This window comes from Thamnophis elegans, chromosome 3, assembly GCF_009769535.1.
Source record: "Thamnophis elegans isolate rThaEle1 chromosome 3, rThaEle1.pri, whole genome shotgun sequence".
NCBI lineage: Eukaryota > Metazoa > Chordata > Lepidosauria > Squamata > Colubridae > Thamnophis > Thamnophis elegans.
In genome coordinates, this window is record NC_045543.1 from 13,682,795 (window position 1) to 13,704,999 (window position 22,205).

Sequence of the window (22,205 nt, forward strand, 5' to 3'; positions counted from 1 at the left end):
AGCAATGCAATTTCTTTAAAGGAAAACCAGTCTGCTTGTGTACTCAAAAAAATAAATAAAATGGCATCAGATTAATAAAGCTTACCAGCTACCTTTGCAGAGTAATGGAGGCAAATGTGGAAGTAGAACTGGAAGTGTGGAATGACATTCTAAAAATCTGTGCTCTAAATTATTCTAAAAGTCATGGCACAAGAGATTTAATTGGCAAGAAAGCACATGGGTTGTCAGTTCAGCACTATAATTTTTCATTCATGAGCACAAAACAATTTTTTTCCTAACTTCTGTCCCATCTGAAACAGTTCAGCTACTTTTTCATTACAGGTTAGACAATGCATTTTGTGTGTGTGTGTTTGGATGTGGATGTGGATGTGTGTGAATGTGGGGTGGGGGTAGCATTCTTCAAATTTCTAGGTCGGACAGGCATTTCAAGGTACCAATATTACTCAGGTCTGGCTATTACACATATAGTTTATTCAGAAGCAAGACAGATGAGTGCAAAAATCTGTTTCTCGCCGTATAATATAGGGCTGCCTGGAGTATATCACCCACTCGCTTGCTCATTTTAACATATATTCCTCAGAAACTTGTAAAATGGCATTAAATGTATTTCACTGTGTCACCAAGAATTCATTGGAGCTCGTAGTAATGCATACGCTTTTCTCTTCAGCTGGATGCGTGTTTCATTTCTGCCTGACACAATCATCTGACAAGCAGGGCCTGCTCTGGCAATGTTGAATATTTTCAAAGTCATGTAAATTAGGTTGACAGATCCATAAACATAAAATGGCAGGCATACCACAGCAATGCTTGTTAAGACACACTAATGGCATATAATAAACACATGATTCTGGGGCTATTTATAATGTGCTGATATATGCGCATTGTAGAAAAGGGGAGAGACGGAGAGAGAGAAAAGGTGAACTTTGGTGGAACATAATGGGCGCTCAAACATTGTTTACAAATGCTAGAGGTTAATGGTATGTAAAAGCTGTTGCAGAATCTTTAAATGATTCTTTTGCCCTCTACAAAAGGAGCTTCTTTTACCAAGTATGCATAGAAGTCACACTTGGTTGGGGTTTTTAAAATCTTTTGGAGATGATATTTCAAATGCACCGTGACTGCTTCTTATCTCTTACATTTAAAGTAAAAGAAATGTTATTAAATTGTCAGATAGGTAAAATGTGTAGTCTGAACTAGGCGAGATATCTCAGTGGGAATACTGAAGCCACTGGATATCATGTTTTATTATACTGGAGATCTGTTGGAATACAGTTTTCATGGATTCTGTGCAACAACTACAGCAGTATTCAACCAGTAGATGGCAGTGTTTATAAATTTGCATATATACTCTTATGGTTTTTTTTTGGGGGGGGGGGCTGGTTCTGAGTAGAATTTCCTGTTTTCTGTTGCTGTTAAGCAGAAGGGTCCATGTGGACTGTGCACTTAGTTTGTTCTCTAGGGCTATATTCAGAATTCCTACAAGATCTTAGATGCATCCTAAATTCTGGATGTGAAATAACTAGCTGATGTCAGTATAAAAAGTTGGTTTCTAGAATAATACAGGATATTGTTATGTAAACAGCAAATTGCAAGCTTTTCTGTTATCAGTGATGGACTAGAGGAAAACTCTTGGAAAGAAAAAAGAAAGCCTTTGCCCTAATGCCAACAGATCTTGGTTTCTAAATAAGAAATTATTCTGTTGCTGGAATCTTTATAATCACTTTTTTCAAAATATATTTTGCTCAAAAAAAAAAAACTTTGTAAGAATTGTACTTGAAAAGAATCACCTTTGGTTTTATGCAGCTGCTAAATAGTCTGGCAGTAGCAAGAACATAATGTATAATTCGGAAACACAATGAATTTTTGTATCATTAAGAAAAGCGTATGATAATCAAAAAGGCAGCTTCTGGGTGAGGATCAGAGGTGGGTTCCTACCAGTTCGCACCTATTCGGTAGAAACAGTTTGTCAAATCTACCGAACTGGTTAGAAGAGGTTCCACCAGTGGACCCGGAAAGCAGGCCACACCTACAGAAGAGGTTCCAATTTTTTTTGAAACCCACCACTGATCCTTGGATATGATTATTCTACACTATCATGCTCATATTTATAAAACTCAGTGCCTCTGTGAAAGGTAAGGATGACTACTGCATTTGTGGTGCAATCAGAACATTGCATGTGTTGAAGTTTTGACGCAAACCAAAGATGCCTTTTTTTAAAAAAGTTTACATCATATTCTTATGCATGCCAGTGCTGTGTGTGAGGTAATTTAAGGTGGTTCTGACAAGTGCCGTCGGCATCTTCATATCCGTCACATGGACGGCAAACCACTCCCACCTGGTCACATGGGTGGCAAGCCACTCCCACAAAGGAGGCCACACCCACAGAGTAGGTTCGGACAATTTTTGAAACCCACCACTGGTGAGGATCTATGGCAGACTAGACCTCCCTGAGAAAAAAAGGAAATAAAAACAGCTAGATGATAAATTCTGGCCGGCACAGTTTTTCTGGACAAAAGAGATTGTGATTACCAACTTGCACTATGGATAGTTGGTCAGTTTTTGTGATCTATTTGGGAACTGAAGGGTTTCAATCAAGCTCACAGCTGTAATATAGCCACCAAAAAAGTGGCAGAAACAGAAGATTTGCTAGAGCCACCCACAGAGAGGAATTATACTAGATTTGTTTCAGAAAACGTTTTGGGATTTAGACAATACATTATCTAAATCACCTGAATGTAAATTGATTAAATCACTTGATAGCAAATTGATTAATTCACTTGATGCTAAATTGAAAGCTTTTGAAAAAAAAAAGAATGGATGAAAGATCTGTAAAGATGAAAGGGGAGATGAAAGAAGAAGTTAGGAAGGTGGAAAGCTCTGTAAAACAAGTGTCTAGAGGTGTAAATGAAATGATGACAAAGTGGATATTGTGAAAAGTAAATATAAGTTATACACAGCTGCAAAGAGAGTTAGATAATTTGGCACCATTTGAATTAAGAGAATTTTGTTTGAGATTTAGAGTAATGCCAGAGGATTCAAGTAAAGATATTAGGGGGAAAATTATTAAATGCATTGGGGGTGTGGGTGTTGACATAAGGATACAGAAGAAGGAATTGAAAAAGAATATAGAATAAATACAAGAATAAGAAATATTCCAAGGGATGAGCTTGTGCACTATATGTCAGGAGAAAAACAAGAGATCAAATTTTCCAATAGATTTTAAGACAAAGGTGAAGATTGACAATAAAAATGTAATTGTTAAATAAATTCTTATTAGAATGTTGCATGAAAAAAAAAGTATTTTTTTTACTGATAGACTAAAATGGAAGAAAATTTCAAAGGAACAAATTGGATTTTTATTTGTAAATAGCAGTGGTTTTGAATGAATTCTGGCCAGAAGACAGGATAATTTTTAATAAAAAAATTAAGAATTGAAAAAGTCTCAAATGGAAGTATCAAAGAGATGATACAAAAACCTATAAAAGTGTAACAAAAAACAAAGTGATGATACTTAATTAGGTTCAATAGGTACTGATATTTTTAAAGATTTGGCTTGATTATGAATTGCAAAGGCTTTACTTGGAATTTAAATGGAACAAATGTTTATCAAGAGAAAAAAATATTATTTAAACTTTTTTAAAAAAGTAATTTGCCTACAAGAGACACATATTAGAAAAAAAGACTAAAATATTTGATTTATAAAAATGTAGTTGAAGAATTTATTTCAGCAGGGATAGCAACAACAAGAGGATTGGAATTCTTTTGTATATCTACCCCCAAATAAAACCAGAACTTGTATCATAGTAGATTTATTTGGGTGTAAATAAGTTGCATGGGACTAAGATTTTGATATTGGGAATTTACATATCTCAAATAAGGATAAAGTAGTGATAGGAGGAGAAACTCATTACAAAATTAAGAAAATTTTACACTCTAGATTATATAGAGGTCGTTTGCAATATTTAGTGCATTGGAAGGAATACCCTTTGTCTGAAGCTATGTGGGTATGTAGCTGTGTTCATGATGTGTTAATGAACAGAGTGAAACATTTAGTGGATTTTTAAGTCAGCACCTGATTTGGTCGTGGTCAGAAGCATTCGTGACCCAAGGTTCCACTGTATTTGTTGGAGGATTGAAATGGAGTCGTTTCCCCACAACTGGATAATACATGAAAATTACTCCAGGGAAATTACCAAAAGTTTAGAGTTTGGTGATATATGGAGACAGAAAAAAACAGGACGTCAAGAGAACATATGCACTTTTCTGAATCACATACTAGTTCAACAATAGACACAATTTGAATTATGAAGAATTTGGCTATTAAGATTCACAAAGTGGAGATTCTACCACAGACCTTTCAGTTCATAATCTTGTGATTTTGGTTTGTAAAACACAATCCAGTTCTTTTAGATGGAGGCTAAATGAAATGGTGCTTCCAAAAAAGCACCAGGGGAGGCTTAAAAAATAAAATAAAATAATTATTTTGAAATAATTTAGATCTTCTGATAACAGCTCAGTACCATTTGTTTAAGAATGGCCTGGGAGGCAAATAGAGTGTTTATCAAAACTTATTTCATACAGCACAATAGTGAACTCAAAAAGAGGCAAGAGAAAATGCAATCTAATTTGGATGACATAAAAAGAAAAGAATTAAGCAAATTTCCAAAGAAAATAAATATTTCTCAGTAAATTAAGTTTTTACAATGACAATTATCTACATTAACAGTAGGAGAAATGGAAATAAAAAGGAACTATATAAGGCAAAAAAAAAAACCTTTTGAGTTTGCAAACAAAAGAAAATGGCTGGCATATAAATTATGAAAAGAAAGAAGATGATGTTGAAATTACACGAGAGAGATACTGTATTAACAGATAATAACGACTATGCAACAAGCATTTCATCAATATTATTCTAACATGTGTAAAGGAGAAGACATTTCTTTGGAGAAAATAGATGAATACCTAAATAAATGAAATTTACCAAGGATTACAGACGTACAGAAACAGATTATAAAATGGACCCATAACAATAAGGGAAGTTTCTGAAGCTCTAAAAAAAGATTAAACCACGAAAGGTGTCTGGACCAGACGGATTACCAGGGTCTTATAAATGTTTTGAGGATGAATTTTCACAGCCTTTATAAAATCTAATGAATACTATTTATTTTAGAGAGTCATGATGTAACTTCAGAGAAAGAAGTAATGTTATAATTTACTTATAACTGCTGTAAAAGAAGATCAGAAGCCATTTTTAATATATATTTTTCTTTCTTTTTTCTTAAGAGGAACAGGAATCTTATCAGAGAACCTTTCTCACAAGCCACGGGATGCTGTTACCAAGATTTGTCAATAATACTTGGTTACATTAGGAATACCATGTCTGGGCAATAACCTCCAGACAACCATTAGGTGGCAGCAAAAACAAAACAATGGCTTTATACTGCCATCTAGTGATTATTCAGAGCTTTAAATCTCAACTATAGTGTGCCTGGCTATATGGATTAATACAATATGAAATAGCTGGCACTGTATCTATTACATAGAGATAGATAACTTTACACAACAAAATATATCTTAAATTCAGACCAGGTCCAACCCAGCAAATTAGAAAGAAAATAGCAGTTAGACTTATATACGGCTTCATAGGGCTTTCAGCCCTCTCTAAGTGGTTTACAGAGTCAGCATATTGCCCCCAACAACAATCCGGGTCCTCATTTTACCCACATCAAAAGGATGGAAGGCTGAGTCAACCCTGAGCCGGTGAGATTTGAACAGCCGAACTGTAGAACTGCAATCAGCTGAAGTAGCCTGCAGTGCTGCATTTAACCACTGCGCCACCTCGCCTCTTTTTAATTATTCTCCAGCACTTTAAATGGAGATCTTCTTTCATGTGGCTTTTAAACATTTAATAAAAAATACTGGAAATCCATCCAAAAACACACTTTGTGTGCAATACATGTACTATTACACAGAATTATAATCTTTCTCTATAAACTGGGACACTAATTGTAGGATTTTAATGATAAGTCTTGTATATTTTCTTCCAGGGGAAAAAATATTATTCATTTTTAGTCATTGCATTGCTAGTGCAATCAGAGAAAACTTAAGGAACATCAGCAGAAAGTTGGAGAGTTAGTTACTAGCTGTCATTCTTTCTCTAAGGTGCTTATTGAATCCAGGTTTAAAATGACATCTGATGTCCACATGAAGTTTAAAACTATTCATCAGAAAAGTGGTTCTTTTAAGTCATTCAAGTGACTATTCAAATATAAGGTAAGGATGTAATTAGAGATGGACAATCTCTATCAGTCTTGCTTCCCCTCCAATTAAATACAATTTAAATCTGCCACAAGTAATGAGTGTTGGATGTGGTTCTTAAAACCCAACCCAAATGGAATTCTTGCTCATATCTGAATATAGCTTGGCTTGCGGTCTGGTTATCGCCACCCACCCCTCTCACATTTCTGACAGAGGGAGGAGTCCTGGCTCCCCAGTTCCACTTGCCATTGTTGATACGAGCTTTTCTGGATTTTATTTCTCCATGTCAACCATGTTTGACAGGCAGCAACCACTCTGGCAACTTTGCATCACATTTTCCTAAGCATGTAAATTCTGTTGACAGTCTGATAAAGTTAAATTGGCAGGCATAGTCTCCCCAAAGCGAGGATTATTAAAAAAGAAACGCTAATGGAATAGAATAAATATGTTATTTCAAATCCAAACAGAAATATACAGTAATCACATGAGGTTACCTGGCATTTAGAAAAAACCTTGGTGGCAAAAAAATGGTGTTATTATTACTTGTATTCATATATTCGGAAAATATGTTCCGTATTATTAATTGAGGATGTGGGGATATAGTTAATATACATTTCTTACATGCATATGAAATAAAAGTTGATGTTCTTGTATAAAATTAATGTGCATTGTTGTATTTTGAACAGTAGGTAAACATTCTTCACTCCCTTTTATTGTTTTCTTTCATACATGCACTAAATTAGGAATTATTTATTCATTTATTCAATTTCTATAGCTGCCCATCTCAAACAATGATCCTGGGCAGTTTACAATTCAATATATAATATATATATATATATATATATATATTATAATTAAGATACAAAGTATTTTAATATATATATATATATATATATATATATATATATATATATATATATATATATATATATATATATATATATATATATATATATTATAATTAAGATACAAAGTATTTTAAGCAATGAAAACATCCAAAATAAGTATACATAGCAGCCGAGATACTTGACCAGATAGCAATACAGATAGTCCTTGACTTACAACCATAATTGAGCCCAGAATTTATGTTGCTAAGTGAGATATTTGTTAAGTGACTTTTGCCCCATTTTACGACTTTTCATGCCACATTTGTTAAGTAAATCACTGCAGTTGTTAAATTAGTAGCAATGTTGTGAAGTGAATCTGGTTTCGCCATTGACTGCTTGTCAGAAGATCACAAAAGGTGATCATACAACCTTGGGACCCTGCAACTGTCATAAAGATGAACCGGTTCCCAAGCCTCTGAATTTTGATCACGTGATCATGGAGATGCTGGAAAGGTTGTACCTGTGAAAAAACAGTCATAAGTCACTTTTTCAGTGCTGTTTTAACTTTGAACAGTCACTAAATGAACTGTTATAAGTTGGGGACTACCTGCACAGCCAGGAACCAGGCACTTGACACATTAAGCACTCCAGGCTCAGGAAGATGGCTGTCTGAAGTATGTGTGTACATACCGCATTTTTCAGAGTATAAGCTGCACCTTCCCCCCCTAAAAGAGGGTGAAAATTTGGGTGTGTCTTATACATTGAATGTAGCCCTGCTCACCCACCAGCTCCACCCTTTGGCCTCTGCCTCCCAGCAATTTACCTCCTTGCAGCAAACGGGAAAATGGGGCTTGTGGAGGCAGCAATAGGCTATGGCAATCCCTGCAATCTGAAACAGCTGATCATTGGGAGGCCCATGCTGAAACTGAATATGAAAGTGAAACATGCTGTTTGCTGCAAAGAGGCAAATTGCTGGGAGGCAGAGTCAGATTTTTCTTCTTCTTCTAATCAGGCTAAACTGAAACAGGCTGTTTGCTGTTTGCTGCAAGGAGGTAAGCCAATAACTATAAAGGCCTATAGCATGTTCAAATTATTAGACTTTTTGTTTAAAGATTGCTTTATTATTGTTCTAGACAACTTAACAAAATGAAGAAGCTTTTAAAATAAATGCTTGATCTGAAGAGACCCATTACTATTGTATCTTCTTTGATATAGCAGAGAATAACGGCTACTTCCAGAAAGCCACATCAATTTTAACAACATCTGTACAAATATAGTCTGAAATGTAACAGCACAAACAGCGTATATCGTCTGTACTGTTTGCTGTTTGCTGCAAGGAAGCAAATTTCTGGGAGGCAGAGGCAGATTTGTTTTCCCTTGTTTTTATCCCCAAAAGCTAGGTGTGTCTTATACTTCGGAGCATCTTATACTCTGAAAAATACGGTACATAAAATAGGTATGCTGTGTGCTTGTGAAATTAAGCGTAAAGGGAAAGACTGGAATGAAAGATCTTCCTCTTTTTGAAGGGTATAAATCTCAATTAAATTGGTCTAATCTTCTGAGGTAGATTTGATAAATACATAGAGTACATGCAATTGAAGTATGGGTTTAAGGCTCATTAAGTGCCAGAAAATATAAACTGGTGTCATTTTAGACTGTTGAGGATACAAATGAAAATAGTAACTTATAGAACCAGTGGTAAGGTTCTAGTCAGTATAATTACAAAATATTGAAATGGGTATATGGTTTGCTTATGGAGTGGTTGTTTGACTTGTTTATGAAGACGGAACCTGTGTCTCATGATCAGAAGAATATATTGTAATTATTGTCACTTTATACAAAGTAAATAACAACCATGAACACAAAAACTTTTTATTAGTCTTTTAAGTGTGTCTGGAAATGTGTTTGGCAGAATTCTAACTAAAAGGGTATAACAGGTGACAAGGAATAAAATTTTACAGAAGTTGTCCTGCTTTGGGCCAGACAGGCGATGTGCAAATCAGATTTTTGTCTCTGGCAGTTGTTCTAAAGTATGTTAATATGAAAAAAAGGTTACTGTATATTTCTTGATTTAGAGAAAATATATATCAACCTGAATTGTCTTGAACATTTGGCATAAATATGGGGTTGAGTTGATAAGAGGCGAGGTGGCGCAGTGGTTAAATGCAGCACTGCAGGCTACTTCAGCTGACTGCAGTTCTGCAGTTCGGCTGTTCAAATCTCACCGGCTCAGGGTTGACTCAGCCTTCCATCCTTCCGAGGTGGGTAAAATGAGGACCCGGATTGTTGTTGGGGGCAATATGCTGACTCTGTAAACCGCTTAGAGAGGGCTGAAAGCCCTATGAAGCGGTATATAAGTCTAACTGCTATTGCTATTGCTATAACTAGATGCAGTGTAATAAATGTGGTAAATAATGAAAATAATGTAAAAATAAATGGTTTAGAACTTTAGAATAAAGTTGAGAGTCAAACAAGGATGTATAATACCTCCATTGTTTCATGTATTTATGGACAAATGGATACCAAAAATGGGCTGGGGTGGGCATGGCCAACTTGACATCACTCGTGTCAGGGTACCTGTGGTGGCCTGAGTGTGCTACCAGTGAAAATGGGCTCCCAAATTCTGTTTTCAGCTGAGACAACCTCCTGCAACCCTCTGCCAGCAAAAATGTAGCTGGTGGGTGGCATGTGCAGCCCTCCTGAGCTCCATTTTTTGCTGGCATGACACCGCAGGCCAGTCCTTCGCTGTTTCCAGGGCAACTCCACAGGCCAGATCTAAGCACCCTGCAGGCTGGATCCAGCCCCTGGTCTTTGAGTTTGACACCCCTGCCTTAGAACCTGAATATTTGGGAAATATTTGATATACCGCATGATGCAAGAAGAAGTAAATATTTGATAGACTCCGGGATGCAAAAAGTAGTTTGGATATGAAAGTTAATGTAGAATATTTCTCACTATCAATTTTGCTTTACATCCTCTACTCCTAATAAGTTGATCATGACAGTGGAAAAGTTGATTCAAAAGACAAAAGAGCAGCTTTCTCTGAATCCCATTGGTTTCCATTAAACCTGTTTTGGGTGATGTGTAGGGAGATTATTTTGAAACATATGATTGTCCTTAACTTAAGCCTTCCTAGTTCCAAGGTACTGGTTGGATTTTGGTCTAGCAGATTGTCTCTGGGTGTGGATCAGGGATGGGCTGCTATGGGTTTGCCCGTGCTTGGGAGAACCCATAGCTAACGTTATGGCCAATTCAGAGAACCTCCAAATGCTACCCCAGGCTGCCCCTGTCCACACCACTCTGCCCTTCCCACTCCTGCTCTCCCCTCCTAGGAGTCTCCATGCAGCCCATTTTGGATGTGAGGTAAGCACAGAGCCCACACAGAGGCTCAGGGAGGGGTAAAAATGGCCTCCCAGAAGGCCTCTGGAGCCCGGGGAGCAGTGGTGGGTTTCAAAAATTGTCCGAACCACTGTGGGTGTGGCCTCCTTTGTGGGAGTGGCTTGCCGCCCATGTGACCAAATATGAAGATGCCGACGACACTTGTCAGAACCACCTTAAATTACCTCACACACAGCACTGGCATGCATAAGAATATGATGTAAACTTGTTTTTTAAAAGGCATCTTTGGTTTGCGTTAAAACAACTTGAAATGTTCTAATTGCACCACAAACGCAGTAGTCATCCTTACCTTTCACAGAGGCACTGAGTTTTATAAATATGAGCTTGATAGTGTAGAATAATCATATCCAAGGACCAGTGGTGGGTTTCAAAAAAAATTGGAATCTCTTCTGTAGGTGTGGCCTGCTTTCCGGGTCCACTGGTGGAACCTCTTCTAACCAGTTCGGTAGATTTGACGAACCAGTTCTACCGAATAGGTGCGAATTGGTAGGAACCCACCTCTGCCAGGGAGGCAGTTTTCACTCTCCCAGAGGCTCAAGGAAAGCATCCAGAGTCTGGGGAAGGTGAAAATAGACCCCTTGCTGTAGTGCAGGAGGCTGACTAGGCCATGCCCACCATGGCCACGCCCACCCAGCAACCAGGCAGAGAACCTGTTGCTGAAATTTTTGAAGGCCCCTCCCCCCCAGGTTTGGATATCCTTTGTATTTATTTTAGAGGTCATTTTCAATATTTTTATTGGCCTCTTTCATTCATTCTTGTTCCTTTATGTTGTTACAGACTTGAATTTAGTTTTAATAAGTTATAAAGGATTGTTTCAAGGGTTCTATTCTTTCTTTAATTGCTGATAAGTAATTGAAAGTCGATATCAGAACCTGGGCTGATAATAAGCATTGCCTAGATATAATCTATGTTTTTCTTTTCTTTTTTGCTCTTTTTCCAACGGAAATACAGAAACTGAGCACATGTCAGCAAATACAACTGATGATGTAGCTGGCCCTAGAGAGTTAAAAGAATCTTGGAAATCCAATTTCTCTTTCAGAAAGAGGAACGTTCTATCAGTTACCGACACTCAGTTTCTGTTTGCAGGTCCCATCCCAACACATCCAATTGCCCAGAATTTACTTTGTGATTACATAACTTTTGCTTTATCAGCTCTCAGAAAAGTTTCTGTTCTTTGTTGGTTTGATGATTTAGAGGACACCTCTTCACCTTCTGACACTTTTTCCCCCATGATCTTTTTTTACTCTTTCAGTGAAAATTCTCGAGAAAGTCCTCTTTTTTTTTTTTTGGTATTTGTTAGGCAGCAAAATATAAGAAAGGTATAAAGTAAAAAAGTTTTTAAAAGATAAAATAATAATAACAGGGATAACATAAAAATAAATAGATTTAAGAAGCTTAGCTGCAGAACTGCTTGCTCTTTGCCCTGTTGGCTTCCCCTGTCTATCAACACTTAGTATATTTGAGCAAGTCTCCATGTCTCATATATTGGCAGGATCACGGCAACCATGTTCCATAGCTGCCTGGATCTCCTTATTCGATATCTGCCCATTTTCATCCCCCCCAAAAGACCTCCCTAGATAATAAGCCCAATTGGACTTTTTATCGCATGCGCTACAATAAGTCCTCCCTGAAAATATCACAGCATCAGACATGAAGTGACCACGCTCGCTGCCTCTTGCACCTCAAAAATAATAAGTCCTCTCCGAAAATAAGGCCAAGCGCTTATTTCGGGGGTCAAAAGAAAATAAGACCCTGTCTTATTTTCAGGAAAACACAGTAGCAAAGATATCATCCTGTCCTCCTTCAGGAGGAATAGCACTAAAATGGAATATTATCTTAAGTATTTATTCTTGAGCAGTTTTCTCCATGGAGCAAGCATGAAAAATGAGACCCACATGTATGGAGTAGAAATTAGCTACTTTATTGCTTAATGCCTATTTTACAGGAATGTTCTCTTTCGGTAGTTCGCCCCTGGGAAACACTAGCTAAAGTCCAATGGCATTTGGGGGGGGGCAGATCTTGCCCTCATGTGCTTTTTTTTAACCACTCCAAGCCAATTCTCCATTTGACCCCTTTGCTGATCGGTATGGTTGCTTTCCAACAAGAGTTTCCTTAATAAGTACTAACAACAACTTAATAAAGAGCTCTGTGACCTTAATTAGTTGATTAGTATTTTTCCAGCTGACTTGTGGTGCTGCTTGAAATTGACATTAATCTATTGTTTGCTGCTCTAGCACATCCCTGCCATTGAAAACCCAGTGTTTCCAATACAGGACAAAAAATACATTCATGTACATGTAGGCCTAAGCACTCTTTTTTTGCTATTTTTACTGTAATTTTTGTCAAAGATGCTAAGAAAGGTTAAAAAAAAATGAATACGTCCAGCTTTCCCCTTCATTTGCTCTACTTTTCAATGTTCTGTGTCCTCCTTTCCTGTTCAGATATCTGGTAACCCTATCTAAGATGCACTGTTTCATTTCCTACAATGTTAATAACTGTGTGTAAATGTATTATCAAGTGTTATGGAAAATAGGGCTGGAGTGGTTTCACTGCGCCAATGTTAGAGAAGATAGCCTATCAGAGGACAATGTGCCTCGGTCTTCTCAAACATGGAACTGGCTTGATGGGATTGCATTTCCCCTTGCAATGCAGTGCTCCTTAAGAAAAGTGGCTGAGTGAACTACAGTAAAAATTGAGTCGGGATTATTTCTGTTTTGATTTGGGGTGGGGGAATTATCTCCTTCAGATTTCCGCAGGTTCTGTGCTGTAAAATGAAAAGTAACTTTTACTACAATACAGTGGTGAGTTTCAAAAATTGTTAGAACTTCTTATGTAGGTGCGGCCTGCTTTGTGGGAGTGGCTTGCCAGCCATGTCACTGGGTGGGAGTGGCTTGGCAGTCATGTGACTGGGTGGGCATGACCAACTTGTAAAATGTGGTGAAACTCACTTAATCAAAATGTTGGCTCAGAAACTATGGCATTTGAAGCACGCAAGTCTTAAAGCTGTCAAGTTATAAGACCCTTGCACCCCTAAACTTTTAGGGAAAAAACCCCAGGGGTGTTCAAACTTGGCAGCTTTAAGACTTTAAGGTTTAGATAGGAGTTTTAGAGGTGGGCAGGGCGATTGGTGAGCCAGCCAATCAGTGAGCGGTGGGCAGAGCAAGTGTGGTGCAGACAGGTGGGGGGAGGGAGCTGGAACCGGTTCTAAATGGCACGGTAGATTTGTGGAACCTCTTCTATAGAAGAAGTTAGAACTGGCAGGAACCCACCCTTGCTACAACACCTTATAAAATACTTCAATTTTGCTCTCCTCCCCTACCCCACTTGCAATCTTTTGAATCATTGCATTTTCTCAATTTGCTTATTGTGATATATTTGTGCAACAACTGTAGCAGTTCCCTAGAATTGCGACAATGGGATGGAGTTCTCTTGTGTTCTGAGTGCAGCTTTTCTTCCGGTGAAAACAGTTCCACTCACAGCAAGTACTTGTCATTGGCTGTTCTTGAATGGGAAGATGCCCTCCCTTCAACTGGTATCTGCATGAAATGCTTCCTTACCAAAACTAAACTTCATATAACTAGTTTTCCTTTTTAATCAGTATATCAGGTTCAGCTGCTTTTGGATGGTGGCATTATTGTAGCACCAACACCAATGCTGGTATGTCACAGAAACATGATATTTTTAAAAATAAAAGCAGCAAAATAAATACTTGAGATAAGACAGCTGAACAAAGTTTAAGGGGCCCAGATTTACATAGAAAGGAAAGTAACCTTTAATCAGCAACTACACAGAGAGAGGGGGGGGGGGGACAAAATTTTTAGCTAAGATATAACTAAATAAGCAGAACTCACAAGCACCAAAACCAGCATAACCAATATGAAAAAGTTGACCAACAACAGGCCAAAGCTTTGGCCTGTTGCTTGTCAATTTTTTCATATTGGTTATGCTGGGCTTTGGGACAGAAAGACCAACTGCCAAATTCAAGTCAAGGAATGGCATTGATAGGCTTTGTTGCAGAGATGGGTTCCTACCGGTTTGGACCAATTTAGCTGAGTAGGTAGTAACTTGGCCTGCCACGCCCCCAAACTGGCTCTTTTGGCCCGGCAGCAGCAGCAGCTGGAACCCACCTCTGCTTTATTGGTTTCAGAATCTCTTGTCCTCTTGGATTGCCAAACTTCTTCCAGCTTGAATCCTACATCTAACCCCAGCCTCTCAGGGAAAGAAAACAATGGCTTTTAGAATTTTAAAATATTTAGCCTTTCCTTGCAGCCCATAAGTCCCTAAATCTACTTTTTGTACTTTTATGCTTTTTGTAGATTTTGGTTTCGAGGCATTAAAACCGGAAGTAATATCTAGATCTATAAAACAGAGTTAAACAATGGAAACTCCTATGTGGTCTCAGTGGCTTATACAGTTATGAAGTTTCCCCCCCATATACTGGTTTCTATGGCATGTGCTTCTTTAAAACCAATACTTTGGACCATAGGATTTGCCCAATTGCTTTTCTGTATTTTTGCAACACCAGTAGTTTCCTAAAGCCACTGTTATGGGATGGATTCATATAAATATCAGCCTCAGCCTATGATTAAGTGCATCATGGAGATGGAAGGCACCTTGGAGGTCTTCTAGTCCAACCACCTACTCAAGCAGGAAACTCTATACCCATGATGGTGAACCTAGGGCATGTGTGCCACAGGTGGCACACAGAGCCATTTGTAAGGGTACGTGAGGTATTGCCCTGTCAGCTCCAGCGTACATGTGCGTGCTGGCCAGCTGACTTTGACCTTCTTTTGAGGCCATTTTTCACCCTCTGGAGCCTTCAGAGAAGGCTTCTGAAGGCTCCTGAAAGCTCTGGAGGGCAAAAAACGACCCTATGGTCAAATAGGAAGTGACTTCCGGTTTGGCTGTAGGGCTGTTTTTCACCTTCCGGAGCTTTCAAGGAAGCCTCCTGAAGGCTCTGGAGGGCGAAAAACAGCCCCAGGAGCAAACCGGAGGTCCATTCCTGAACTTCCGGTTTGGCTGTAGGGATGGTTTTTCACACTCCAGAAGCTTCAGGGAAGCTCAGGAGGGGGGCTGTTTTCGCCCTCCCCAGGCTCCTAAAAAGCCTCTGGAGCCTGGGGAGGGTAAAAAAAGTACTCCAAAAGTGGGGGGGGGGAACCGCTGGTTGCACGTGCATGTGCACCTCCCTGCGCTCCCCCCACTTTTGGCACTTGAGCCAAAAAAGATTCGTCATTACTGCTCTATACCATTTCAGACAAATGGCTTTCCAATCTCTTCTTAAAAACCTGCAATGAAGCACCCACAACTTCTGAAGGCAAGCCAGTCCGCTAGTTAATTGTACTGTCAGGAAACATCTCCTTAGTTCTAGGTTACTCCTTTCCTGGATTAGTTTCCATCCATTGCTTCTTGTCCTGCCTTCAGGTGCTTTGGAGGATAGCTTAACCCTGTCTTCTTTGTGGCAGCCTCTTAGATATTGGAACACTGCTATCACATAATCTCTAGCCAAATTTAAATTTTTGGAAAGGGATCATCATAATGCTTCAATCACAACAAGAGATCAAAAGGGAAGTATGTTATATTACTATGGATACTATAAACTACTCTCTCGTACTGTACAATGAACATTTACCTGTTATGTAAAAGGTAACATTTACTACAAGGGCATTTAGCCACCATTCTTCCCAATGCCTTCCCTTCTCTTCCTGCCATTCTTCTGCTTTACCAATGTACCCATCTCCGCGAGCTGCACTGGCTGCCTATTAGTCTTCGGATACGCTTCAAGGCGCTAGTCGTCACTTATAAAGCCCTTCATGGTATTGGACCTGGGTACTTGAGAGACCGCCTACTGCCAATTACTTCCAATAGACCGATTAGATCCCACAGATTAGGCCTCCTCCAAATTCCATCTACTGGCCAATGCCAACTGGCGACCACCCGGAGGAGGGCCTTCTCTGTGGCTGCTCCGGCCCTTTGGAACGAGCTCCCTGTGGAGATTCGGACCCTCACCACCCTCCAGGCCTTCTGCAAAGCCCTTAAAACTTGACTGTTCCGACAGGCCTGGGGCGAATGAGTTTTTGTCCCCTCTCGAATGGTATGGTTGTTGAGTGTTTTAAATTGTGGTATTGTTTTATTCGTGTTATTTTTCTTATTTGTATCCCCCCCCCTTGATTTGGTTGTGAGCCGCCCTGAGTCCCCTCCAGGGAATAGGGCGGCATAGAAATATAATAAACTCAACTCAACTCAACCCATCAACATCTCCCACTGTCCCCATCACTTTGATCTGCATCTGGAACAAAACAATCCCATTTCATTCCCTGTATAGTTCAGAACACCCCAAGACCTATTGTTGACACCTATATTTAAACCATGGCATGGTTCACCATATCGTCTATTCATGCCCAGAATGTTTTGAAGATCACGTTGGTTCCTTAACCATGGCTTTTTCTTTTCACCAGAGTTTTTCTTATAACATGTGCAACTTTAAAAATAGGTGTTATGTTCCCAATATTTCTGCTACACTTAATTAGCGAAACAGCCATAACTTTAGAAGTTCTAAGAACAACGCATAGACAATGCATAGGAGAACTTGATGCCTTTGGGATGTTTTGAAACCCCATAAGTTCTAATCGGCATAGTCTCAGTGACCGTGACTTGTGAGAATCATAGTGCAAAAAAGGACCAAGGGCCCTGAGCCAAGGGGTAACATCACCACTCAGAGAGTTAACAGAACACTTTCAAAAGATGCTGTTCAAGCTAACCTTGCTAATCTGCATTTAGGTAACCCTCCTACTTTACGAAGGGACTAAAAATGGCATTCTCTCTCCCTCAGATGTCGCCAAGGTTTAACAGAGGAGCCTCTGAAATGAGAAATCATAATAACACTTGCCTTCATTATTATTTTTTTCAAAAGTGTATGTGCAATGCATTGACAAGTGTGAAGTGTTCCAAATAACTGAAGTGAAATCTGCACTGTCAAACTAAATGTCATCCTACACATTTGCTCACTTTCTTACTAATTCACTGCATTTGGGAAATTCAGATGGGGTTTAATACGACTTGGATTGACACTATTGAACTAATACTTTACTTACTCGAAAGGAGAAAGAAAAAGTGATAGAAGAACAATTTTTCCTCTCCATCTAAAACAAATCTGACTTCTTTGCCTCCCCTGAGGAGGAATCCTTTTGCAAGCCATGCCAGATAATTGAAAGACAATACCGGCAGGAATGTGGCTACTGAGAATGTATACTTGGGAAAATATGCAAAACTCAGAAAGATTTGTCTATACCTAATGAACAGGATTTGTGTTTGCACACTGTGAGGCACCAAATATTTGTCATTCTGATTATTGTTAACTATGGTATCACAGGAAGGTGGCAGGACCTGGTTGACCTCGGAGTACTCATCTCAAATGATCTAAGTGCCAGAGCTCACTGTAACAGCATTGCCAAAAAGGCATTAAGAGTTGTTAACCTAATCTTGTGAAGCTTCTTCTCGGTAACATTGTACTGCAAACTGGGGCTTACAAAACCTTTGCCAGACCAATTCTTGAATACAGCTCATCTGTCTGGAACCTGCACTGCATATCAGACATTAATACAATCGAACGAGTTCAGAGATATTTCATGAAAAGAATCCTCCACTCCTCTGCTCACAACAGAATACTTTATGCCACCAGACTTGAAATTTTGGGCTTGGACAATTTTGAACTTCGCCACCTTCAATCCGACCTAAGCTACAATGTCTGCTACAATGTCCTACCTGTCAATGAGTACTTCAGCTTCAATCACAGCAACACACGAGCTCGCAATAGATGCAAACTTATGGTAAACCAAACTTAATTGCAAAAAATATGACTGCAATTGTCCATGTCTGGAATGCACTACCTGATACTGTGGTTTCTTCCCCAAATTCCCATAACTTTAACCTTAGACTGTCTACTGTTGACCTCACCCCATTCCTAAGAGGTCTGAAAGGGGACGTGCATAAGCGCACCAGCATGGCTTATCGTCCCTGTCCTAATATTCCCTTGTATTCGTATTCATTTCATGTATTCATCATCATGTCTATACTTATATCTGTTATCTAATTCATGCTTGATGAAATCAACAAACAAACAAACAAATAAACAAACAACAACTTTGGCTGATCTCAAAAAGGTAAAATGGTGAGATAGGATTAGGATTTGGATGGATGGCTATCAGAACATTTCACAATTGTGGAATAAATTAAGAAGACAGTGGATAACCAAAATCTGCAGATGTCGCTATGATGTCACAAGAAGCTGAGGTCAACTTAAGGGCAAAGTTATTTTTTTTTAAAAAAAACTTCCTGCAGCCCATAATGCAACAGTCCCCAATTTTAAAACCAGCCTTTGATGTAGAAAAATTTATAGCAATGCAATAGTAGATAGGATGTCTGCCTTCATGTAAGAGGAAAAAATCATTCTCCTGATATACTGTAAAACTATAAGTGTGATTTATTTGTACGATTTGATTCCACTTGTACAGCATACAAGGTGGATTTATAGAGGTATAAATATAGGTATAAACACACACGTATGGCGGCAATCTAAAAACAAAGATTAAAAATAATCCCATTGAAAGCATAATTCATTCAAATTTAAAGGTGCGTTTAAATCATTAACATTTAAAAACGTACCGTAATTGTTCGTCTAAAGTGGGGAGTGTACTGGCCAAAAACAATTCCTTGGAGAATGAATTTCGTGGCCTGAGAAAGACACAGCAGATGGTCTTCGTTCATATGTCCAGTCAATGGGCCTCTCACAAAAGACATCTTCCCAATGGCTTTCTCTAAAAATCTTAAAGTCCACAAAAGTTCACAAGAAGGTGAGTATTTAGGATTGTGGATGTTGAGATCTCCTTGCTGAAAAGTATCTCAGAGCAAAATTGCTTTATTACAAGGTAAAGCAAAGATTCTTAGGTCTCCAGAAAGGTGCATTCTGTTGTTTAAACGAGGGTCATTGCTTTGATTTGAAATTTGCTTCACAGAGACCCACACATGCTCTGACAAACCAGAGTTCCCATTTGAGATCTCTTTTAGTGTGGCATCTCACTTAATTTAGGGTTTTAAATTAGAATCCTTCCTTAATTTGTGCCTGGCAACCAACTAGCAATCAATGCAGTGCCATCAACATGAGTGGTAATCATCATGAATCAGAGCTGCATGATTCACGATCTGGTGCTTCAAAAATCATTTCATGCTAGTCTCACATAACATTGTGATGGTGTAAAATGGTATGTGGGAATGACCTTGGGAGACAGGAGGAAGAGTTGTAACTTACACAGCCATAAGAAAGGTTGATGGTGGAGAAAAGCATTTCAGTAAGGATCCCACCCCCCTAGATTTGGGGAGAGTAAAAGTGAGAGGTACTTTCAGACTAGCATTTTTGATGTCAGCCCTTCAGACCCCTTGAGAATCCTTGATGTCAGAGGGAAAAAAGGACCAATGATGGGTACTAATGCTAACTTTATTATCAGGATTGTTGGAAGAAATGTCCATCTGGGTTCAGTTCCAAGTGGGGGGAAAGACACTGGAAACATGGAGGCTGCTTGGAAAGATGGTTTAATGGTGGACAGGATCACATGGCTTGAGTTCCTGAACAGGATCACATGGCTTGGGTTCCTGAGCAGAAAAGGGCCAAGATGCTGAGAGAGCCTGAGTTTTATAACCTCTGTTGGGCCCCACCTCTCTGTTTCCTGTTCCTGTGTAAGAGATGTATCCCATTGGCTATCAGACTCCCAAAGGGCAGGGGTCTTACCTAACTTTGAAGGCTGTGTGCTAAGTTTGATTGAAACTTGGTGGATGGTACTTTGAAGGGCAATGAGATGGGGTAGATCTTGGTTATGTAGAATAGGCTGGCTCAGGCCTTAATGGTCCATTGACAAAGGTGAGGGGGAGCTATTAAGAGTGAGTCTGTTTCCTACCTAAAAACATGTTTCTCTGGCTCAGGCCTTAATGGCCCATTGACAAAGATGGTTTCTGCCTCTCGGAGGTTCTACTTCTCTTTTTAGGGGAGATTTTCTGCCCTTTTAATATTTTCTAAAATATTTCATTTTTCTGGGAGAGGGGTGGGTGCTAACTTCCTACAGGTTCCAGTAATGAAATCTTGCAAAAGAATCTTGCAAGTCTGAAAATATATAAGTAAATAGCTCAGAGGCTTCAGCTCTCAAAATTCTTAACAATGGCCTCCAGGGGCAGCCAGGGGAGATGAGATGAGGGACTGGGTGGGATTAAAATCAGCAATAAGGTCATTAGAATGTCATAACATCATCAAGATACTTCATCTGACACCTCACACAGACCCCCATAGTCATGGTCATGCGGTCTAGGAAATTCTAAGTCTACACTCCTGAAATCTTTACAGGTTGGGAAACATAGGCAGAGAGAATGAGATACAGAATGCCAGATGATGACCTTGGTGTCAAACTAGTACAGGTAGTCCTCAACTTACAACAGTTCATTTAGTGACTGTTCGAAGTCACAACAGCACTGAAAAAGAGATTTATGATCTTTTTTTCACACTTATGACCCTTGCAGCATCTCCACGGTCACAAATGCGTGACAACTGACTCATATTTAGGACATTTGCAGTGTCCCAGGGTCACACGTTCCCCTTTTGCGACCTTCTGATAAGCAAAATCAATGGGGAAGCCAGATTTGCTTAACAACCATGTTGCTAACTTAACAACTCCTGTGATTCATTTAACAATTGTGACAAGGCAGGTTGTGAAATGAGGCAAAAAATTCACTTAACAAATGCCTCTCTTCGGAACAGAAATTTGGGGCTCAATTGTGGTCTTAAGTCCAGGAGTACCTGTATCACCTTTTAGACACAATCTGATAGCTAGTCTCAAACCTCTGTTAAGCAACATTTTGACCAACAACTCAACCACTGAGAGGTTATATGGACATGCACAGTGGTTAGAATGCAGTATTGCAGGCTACTTCTCCTGATTGCTGGCTGCCTGCAATTAAGCAGTTTGAATCTCACCAGGCTCAAGCTTGACTCAGCCTTCCATCCTTCCGAGGTGACTAAAATGGGGGCAATAGGCTGACTCTGTAAACCGCTTAGAGAGGGCTGCAAAGCGCTGTGAAGCAGTATATAAGTCTAAGTGCTATTGCTATGCAGCATTTGGACCAGAAGTGAAAAGGTGGCTCAGAGTAAGCAAGGGAACACACCAGTGGTGGGTTTCAAAAATTGTTGGAACCTACTCTGTGGGTGTGGCCTCCTTTGTGGGAGTGGCTTGCCACCCATGTGACCGGATAGGAGTGGCTTGCCGCCCATGTGACCGGATATGAAATTATGAATTAGTACTTAGGTTGGACCAAGTAGCTATTCAGAAACTCTGGCATTGAAGCATGCAAGTCTTAAAGCTGTCAAGTTACAAGATCCTTGCCAGTGGTGGGTTTCAAAAATTTGCCCAATTGCTTACTGTATTTGTGCAACACCAGCAGTGTCCAAAAGCCACTGTTATGGGATTGATTCATATAAATAGCAGTCTCAGCCTATGATTAAGTGTATCATGGAGATGATACAGAGCAACAGAGTTGGAAGGGACCTTGGAGGTCTTCTAGTCCAACCATCTCCTCAAGCAGGAAACTCTATATCCATGATGGTGAAACTATGGCATGTGGCCTGCTTTCCGGGTCCACTGGTGGAACCTCTTCTAACCGGTTTGGTAGATTTGACGAACCGGT